We start from the raw sequence: 8,964 nt of genomic DNA on the forward strand, positions 1-8,964 counted from the left end.
TTGTGTCCTAAATAACTGCAAAGTTTGACAAAATTCTGTGCAGCGGTTTATGAAGAGTTGCGCTGACAAAAAAAGAGGACTGACTGACTGACTGACGGACGGGTCAAAAACATTATACCTCCCGCAACTAGTTGCGTGGGGTATCAAAATATTACAAAGCAACTGAATACTTGTAGAAAATGTAATATAGCTATCAATAATGGATAGGACCGGGCCGTAGTTATTACCAGTTATATCGCATGTATCAGCTGTTTGTCACGTGACTTGTATAAACATAGGTAATCAGAGATTACAGAGCTCACCTCAACGAATGTTGTCTTTAAGTAAGGCAAAGTCACACAATTAACCAACAAAAAGTATACATTCCAAAAATGAAAATATTTTTAAAAGCAATTTTGATCTGATACTTTGAAATAGACCTACATAAAAAATTTAAACTACTTCTTCTTCATGAAAATGTAATGAAAATCCAGCATCTGAAGCAAATTTGAGAGTTTTCATCTCTTAATGCAGCATTTGTGCAAGTTTGGTTTATATAAGCCTGATAGTTTTTGGTAATAGACCTGCAACCATAACTTTTACCTTGTCTATTATCTGAAAAATGTATGTCCAATTCAGCATCCGAAGCAAGTCCATTAGTGTGCATCCTTAGATGTATCATCCATGCAGGTTTGCTCATTATAGGGCTCATAGTTTATTGGAAATGAAACATGCATCAAAACTAACATTTTCACTCATCCACAAAAAGTAGGTCAGATTCAGCATCCGAAGCAAGCCTGGAAGTATGCATCCTTAGATGTATCATCTATGCAAGATTGGTCATTAAAGAACTCATAGTTCCTTGGAAATGAAACCTGCATCAAAAACTTTTAACTATTCACTCAACCGGAAAATGTAGGTCAGATTCAGCATCGGAAGCAAGCCCGGTAGTATGCATCCTTAGATGTATCATCCATGCAAGTTTGGTCAACATAGGGCTTAAAGTTACTTGCAAATGAAACCTGCACCAAAAACTTTCACCTGTTCGCTCAACCGGAAAATGTAGGTCAGATTCAGCATCCGAAGCAAGCCCGGTAGTATGCATCCTTAGATGTATCATCCATGCAAGTTTGGTCAACATAGGGCTTAAAGTTACTTGCAAATGAAACCTGCACCAAAAACTTTCACCTGTTCGCTCAACTGGAAAATTTAGGTCAGATTCAGCATCCGAAGCAAGCCCGGTAGTATGCATCCTTAGATGTATCATCCATGCAAGTTTGGTCAACATAGGGCTTAAAGTTACTTGCAAATGAAACCTGCACCAAAAACTTTAACCTGTTCACTCAACTGGAAAATGTAGGTCAGATTTAGCATCCGAAGCAAGCCCGGTAGTATGCATCCTTAGATGTATCATCCATGCAAGTTTGGTCAACATAGGGCTTATAGTTACTTAGAAATGAAACCTGCACCAAAAACTTTAACCTGTTCACTCAACTGGAAAATGTAGGTCAGATTTAGCATCCGAAGCAAGCCCGGTAGTATGCATCCTTAGATGTATCATCCATGCAAGTTTGGTCAACATAGGGCTTATAGTTACTTAGAAATGAAACCTGCACCAAAAACTTTAACCTGTTCACTCAACCGAAAAATGTAGGTCAGATTCAGCATCCGAAGCAAGCCCGGTAGTATGCATCCTTAGATGTATCATCCATGCAAGTTTGGTCAACATAGGGCTATTAGTTACTTGGAAATGAAACCTACACCAAAAACTTTAACCTGTTCACTCAACCGGAAAATATAGGTCAGACTCAGCATCCGAAGCAAGCCCGGTAGTATGCATCCTTAGATGTATCATCCATGCAAGTTTGGTCAACATAGGGCTTATAGTTACTTGGAAATGAAACCTGCACCAAAAACTTTAACTGTTCGCTCAACCGGAAAATGTAGGTCAGATTCAGCATCCGAAGCAAGCCTGGTAGTATGCATCCTTAGATGTATCATCCATGCAAGTTTGGTCAACATAGGGCTTATAGTTACTTGGAAATGAAACCTACACCAAAAACTTTAACCTGTTCACTCAACCGGAAAATGTAGGTCAGATTCAGCATCCGAAGCAAGCCCGGTAGTATGCATCCTTAGATGTATCATCCGTGCAAGTTTGGTCAACATAGGGCTTATAGTTACTTGGAAATGAAACCCACACCAAAAACTGCACCAAAAATGTTAACCTGCTCCAAAAACATTAACCTGGTAATTCCTTTGCTGAAATTGCAGCATCTGAAACTTTGTCTGGTACAATAAAACACACTAAAACCATCTTCCATGCATGTCTAATCAGTATAGGACACAGAAGTAATTAAAAAGAAAACTGCTCCAAAAAACTTAACCTTAACCTGGGACGCCGACGCCGAGGGTATCACATAAGCTCCCCCCAACTTCGTTGAGGTGAGCTAAAAATAGAATTGTTAAGCTGAATGTAGGAAATGAGGATAGTGCAAGGGCATACGCTTGTTTTTCATGAAAAAAATTGATACACATTAAAGGTACTTGGACACAGATTTGAAGTTATTATTTTCTCTATAATATTACGACTTATATATTTTAATAGCATTTCATACAAAAATTAATTAAAAATCTTATTTCGTTTAAAAGATATTAAAACTTTAAATTTTTTTGCGGGTTTGATTGACACATCCTTGCACTTTCACAAATTTTAACTATATTCTTAATCCTTAGGAAAAGTGGCAATCTCGTTTTGTATAAATGAAAAATATTAATACTATAATCCAGAAAATTCAGAGTAGATACGTTGGAAAGCAAAACAAACACACAATATATTGTCAGTCCGTGCAGTTGTGGTAAGCAGACTGTGACGATTGAACGCACCCGGTGAATTCTAAATATAAACAATAACAGAACTCGAGCCCTGTTTACAAAAACTGTGTACATAACACGAGTGTGCTTGATTTGCTAAACTCTATACGCATCTCTTAGTTCGGAATGACGATACTTGTGAAGGTGTTTTGCTTTCTAACATTTCTACTCTGAATAAAATTATTTTTCTTGATAAAAGTTTTAATATTTCTCATTAAAACACATCAAAATTGCCACTTTTCCTAAGGATTAAGAATAAAGTTAAAATTTGTGAAAGTGCAAGGATGTGTCAATCAAACCCGCCAAAAAATTTAAAGTTTTAATAACTTTTAAACGAAATAAGATTTTTAATTAATTTTTGTGTGAAATGCTATTAAAATATATAATTCGTGATATTATACAGAAAAAATGAGAAAATATTAACTTCAAATCTGTGTCCAAGTACCTTTAAAAGATGTTTATTTCCTCTACCCAAAAAGTGCTGGGAGCTAGTCTGTGCTGTTTACGAAGTACTGAAAATTTTGCCGTAAATGCTTATAATAGCTAAAAATTTACACTTCGCTTAAGTTCTGTTATAAATAAAAATAATGTTATGCAGACCAGGATCAGCTCCCAGCACTTTTCAAAATAAACACTATATAAGCAATAAATATTCCAAATTTCAGCTCAAACAAAATAGTCTATGCCCTTGCACTTTTGATGTAAATCACGAAAACACTTATCGTTTTAGCGATATTCTCTACATTCCTTGCCCCTGGGCAGCTCCAATGCTACTAGATAAATTCACATTCTATACACATTGTATCTAATAAATTATTTTCTTTTAGTTTTAATGATTAGGTCTAAAAATTAGCAATGGTATCATATTTATTAAAGCATTCTTGTAATTATTTAACCAGTGAATCTAGGCCTCTGGATCACCTGTGCTGCGTCATGTCAAGGCTGATGACGTCATATTTGACGAAAGGCTTTCTTCTAATTTACTCGACTGTATTGCTATCAAGTATTGTAATTTTACAAGATTTTACAAATAATTGATAAAATAAATAAATTCAAGTTGTTATTTACGCATGATCATGTCGTTAATTAATTTTTGTGGCTTGTCAAATTTCAATGACGTCAAAATCAAACTTCCAATACAGTGTGCAAGGAATGTGAACTCTGACCTTCCTTAACATAGCTGAGTAGACTCTCAGCAGATAATTCATGAAAAAGAAAATAAAGACTAATTCTTAGACAAAAATTTGAGATGAGAGAAAATACCCCTTATGCGGCTTTTAAGAAAGAAAATTGAGATTAAACATACCTACCCTGAAATACACGTGGGTTTCAGATGTTGAGGAACAGCCTACACACCATCCCGGAAGTTGCATCACGTGCACCTAAAAAAGAGTTCCCTTTAAGGTAGAGACCGATAGTAATCACGTGATAGAAAGAATTCGCATATTCGCACGTGCTGTTTTTCCGGATTCCGCAACGCCGTCAAATAAAAGTCCCCATTTACACATTATTGTCTATGCTACAAGATGGCCGACGAAGCAATCGAGAAATTTCCTCGATTCAAAAGACAAAGTTGCCATGCATATTAAATCTTTACGGTTCTTGAAATTGAAGCATCTTCATAAGAATCAAAGTAGAAGTGAGACTGAAACCGACCATGAACATAATTTTGGTGAAACTACTCCTTGTCCGGTGTCCACTGCAGCACCACGTGGGTACACCGGTATATGTGCCTGGTGTTATTTTCATATAGACATCAAAGACCATGACTGGCCTGCAGATGTTAAATGGTATGACGGAAGAAGTAAAATTTTTGCAGAACAGATTTTTTTGTTTGCTGTGAGCGTGTCAGATACATAAGGTGAATATCATGCCTATATGGGGCTTGTTTGTTTACGTACAGGTCTGGTACAACCACTAGATTTAGCTTGAATTACCTACATAGAGTTTTTTTTACCTTCCTAAAGTTGTTTTATTTAACCAAAATTTAAAACTTATATGACCAGACTGTAACATTTAGAATAGAAAAACAAAACCAGACATTTCTGGTGTCATAACATGATAAAGGCCAGATTGGTAAAATTGGAAAATATGTAAAGTAATCATACTTATCTCCGGCCTGCCTAATTGAAGACCTTACATGTATCTCTGCCTAACACACGAGATGGTGTTTAGTTACTCAAAGAATGGAAAAACATATTTTGTTTAAATTGTTCAAATGCAAATATGTGTAAACTCTCTCTGCTTTGGATGACAGATATGCTTTTGAATTATTATATCCCCTTGTATAAATGATAGTGGTCATTTACTTTACATTTACATGAAAAAAAGCAAATTGTAAAAAGATGCATGGAAAAAAAGAAACAACTTAAGAATCAAGTGCCAAAAAATAGGGTCAGTTGGGTAGCAGGAAACAAGACTATTTTTTTTTTGGCCTTATGTAATATTTATGTACATGTAATATTAATGAATTTATAAAGTACATATATGTATTTGTTGTATGCTCATAAGGGCCCTGGTTATAAACAGACATTTTAAAAGAAGTATTTAATACTACAGGCGAAGCAAGCTATGGACTAGACAGTGTATTCAGCTTTCTCTGCTGAAATAATGTTGCCAAATCAAGTGTCATCTAGAAAGAGGAATGCCAAGGGTGCTTTTTACATGAACTCCAAAATAGCCATTGGTTTGTATTTAAAGCTTTATTTGTTTCCTTTCTTATTTTTACCTTTCAATTTACACTTGCACATGTATCAGGGAAAATCCAGAAATTTTTCCAAGGGGGGTGGGGGTGGTAAAAAGCAGGTGTTTTATAATACTTGTATTATAAATTTAAATTTATGATTTTCAGTCCTTGTATTTTTAAGTTATGCACCATAATGTACAAATTATTCAACATGTAGAAGCATTTTCTCAAGTCAATAATTTCTCAAAGATCATATTAATATTTCAGGAAAGTTCAAGCCAGATCTTTTACAGCAAACTGAAAATAAAGTAGCATACTTGTGTGACAGGAAACAAGGAATATGTATGGCTGGACTGAGAATCTAACCGGGGATCCCTGCATCATTAGTCAGGTTCTCTATTGACTTAAATACATGTATGGTTAAATGCTTGTGTATAGACATACAAAACAGACATATTGTAACTTGAATTCAAAACTGAATAACCAAAAATTTTTAAATGTAAAATGTAAAGATGTCTTCTAATTTGAATGAGATTGTTTCAACTAATGAAAGCACCAGAGAATTGGTATGATATAAATCTGAAGAGGTCAGCATTGATAAAAAACTTATAAGGGACATGGTTTTTTAACAATACTGACTTCTTCACATTATCAGTACCCCCTTACTTGTCGTAAAAGGCGACTAAATGGGGCGGTCCTTCGGATGAGACCGTATAAACCGAGGCCCCGTGTCACAGCAGGTGTGGCACGATAAAGATCCCTCCCTGCTCAAAGGCCCTGAGTGCCGAGCATAGGCCTAAATTTGCATCCCTTCACCGGCAATGGTGACGTCTCCATATCAGTGAAATATTCTGGAGAGGGACGTTAAACAGTATAAATCCCCATCTTCACATTATCATAGCTAAATTTGCAAATTAAATCAGAATTGTTAATAAATTCTACAATTTTTTTAAATAGATCAAGCTATCTACTTTATTTTTATGTTATTTTCATCATGTTACAGATCTTATGGAAATATACGATCCTTGGCTAATCAAGTGTCATCTGCAGTGTTACAAAAGAATATTGGATATATTTCAATAAGGTAAACAAATTAGGGACAAAACTGAATTAAAAACAATGGAAAAGGATGTAAAAACAAGTATTTTAATTCTTCCACATATAATAGTTATCTTGCTAGTTGTATAAGCATTGATGTGTCACTGACAGGTACATTTATTTTTTTTCCACAAACACTTTGGTCTTAACTCTTGAACATTTGTGTTTCACATGTTTATTTTTTTTTTCTTTAACCCCATAATCTTGGCCTTAGAGTGTGGCCTACATTTAGAAACTAAAATATTTGATCTTTATCCAGATATACCATGTTTGTTTAATTTAGACAATTCATTAATCCAAATAATTTCCTTAAATTGTCCAGATTAATGAGATCGACCGTATCATGTGTAAATGCATTTAATTTAAAAAATTCATGACATTATATAAAAAAGGCATCTCAGAACTTCAGAAGTGTCTTATATTCATATAGATATAGTCATACTATGTTTGCAGTGTAAGAAAGAAGTAAAACAATAAAAACATGTATTTTCATTCTTATTTTATTAAAATAATTTGTTCTCTTCAGAAAAAGAAAAACCAGAAGGAGACAGTAAGGAGAAACAGACATATCTCACCATAAAACGTGCTTTAAAATCTGAATATACTGAGTGAATTTTGCTCACTGCAGCTCCTTGTGAAAGAACACCATTGTTGTATTAACATAACACAACGGTATAAAACTATTGTCGGGATCCTTGAACATGAGGCAACTGGCTGCATACAAAGGCAATTAAAAATGCATACATATTTACATTGATTTTTGTTAGCCAAAAAGACAAAAAGCAAACTAGCAAGTTTATCCTATTACTGTACATGTACTGAATGTATTCATTTTATTTTGTTGAACTACATCCTGAGTTTAAAAGTTGTACACAGTTTATGGTGGGATTCCTCTAACTTTTATAAATCTGTTTGCAAAATCTACACTTTAAAGTTACAAATTATTACCTCTAATACATTACATGTTTTTTTTGTTGTAAATTATTATGGTCCACTTTTTTTGTATGTTTGTAATGATAACTGAATCACCCTATTTTCCCCGCACTTTTTACCATATGATGCTTCAGTGTATTAATATCTGACAACTGATGACCAGGCAGTCTTCATTTAATAGTGTAATAACACATTTTTATCTGAATATTTTTAAAACAAGGATAACGCCATGGATTGATTCTGTGTAAAAAACTTCATAATCACTTTTTTTCTTATACATGTTTTACATGTATTTGAAATAAAAAAGGAATTGTTAAAGAAAAGTGATTTTAATACTATTGTTGTCAAAGGAAGATAATAAGAGCAGGTTATTTATGCACAGAATTGGTCAAAAGATATTGTCATTGATAATTCATCCAAGAATCACATGTATAATAAATCTATCAAAGTCAGTTTGAACGATATAAAGGAAAATTCTTATCTTTTTAATGTAAGTGCAAAAAGGTCAACTGGGGCAACCTGTGAAGGTGTACATGTATAATTGTTTTTGTGATATAGAATGTAATTCAGAAGAAGAATATTACAAAGAATTTACTCATTTTCTGTTAAATATTTTAACAAATTCTATCTATCAAAGTCAATTTGGATGATATAAAGGAAAGTTCTTATCTTTTTTGATGTAAGTGCAAAAAGGTCAACCGGGGCAACATGTGTGTTAGTGTACATGTATAAATTGTTTCTGTGATATAGACTGTAAATTAGAAGAATTTTACAAAGAATTTACTTATTTTCTGTGAAATATTTTGATAAATTCTTGATAATATCTCTTAGTCACCAAATTCTTCAAAAATGCATCCTTCTAAAGGAAGGGGGTAGGGTAGGGTGTAAGATAGTAAACTTGTTCCAGGACGAATTTAAACCCCATTATGTAGTATGATTTTTTTTCTGAAATTTAATATACTTATAGACTAACAATATTATACAATAAAAAAAAGAAATTTGATGGGTAATTTTTTCACAGCGGAAGCAGAAGTCTGAGACTTTGTGCAATGAATAGGCAATTTTTTAACCTAATTTGACCATGCATCTTGGTGATTTTAATTATGTTTTTCGCTTACAATGCTTGATAAATTTAAGATTGATGTCAAATATTATTTCATATAGACAGATGTTTGAATTCATATAAGACAAATGGTAATTGATATAGCAATAAAAAATTTACAGCCCTTTTCATATCACATTCTTATATTATTTTACCCTGCTTTTGCAGCTCTTCGGTGGTTGATGAAGGCTATATAAAAATTGTCAAATTTCTCTAAAAATAGCCTGATGACCTACCTTGAATTTTTTATATGATTTAGAACAAGGACTCAATACAAACATATAAAAAATTC

General features: G+C 33.6%; 1 long non-coding RNA gene across 1 annotated transcript; it reads left to right on the forward strand.

Annotated features, from left to right (window-relative positions):
• Window positions 1-5,442: 5,442 nt before the first annotated feature.
• LOC134260703 (uncharacterized) lies at window positions 5,443-6,587 on the forward strand. Its single transcript, XR_009990611.1, has 3 exons — window positions 5,443-5,539; window positions 5,807-5,930; window positions 6,543-6,587. It is a non-coding gene; the product is annotated as an uncharacterized LOC134260703 (long non-coding RNA).
• The last annotated feature ends 2,377 nt before the right edge of the window (window positions 6,588-8,964 follow it).

The sequence above is a fragment of the Saccostrea cucullata genome, unplaced genomic scaffold, assembly GCF_032062105.1.
Source record: "Saccostrea cucullata isolate Sc308-1 unplaced genomic scaffold, CSIRO_AGI_Scuc_v1 ctg18470, whole genome shotgun sequence".
NCBI lineage: Eukaryota > Metazoa > Mollusca > Bivalvia > Ostreida > Ostreidae > Saccostrea > Saccostrea cuccullata.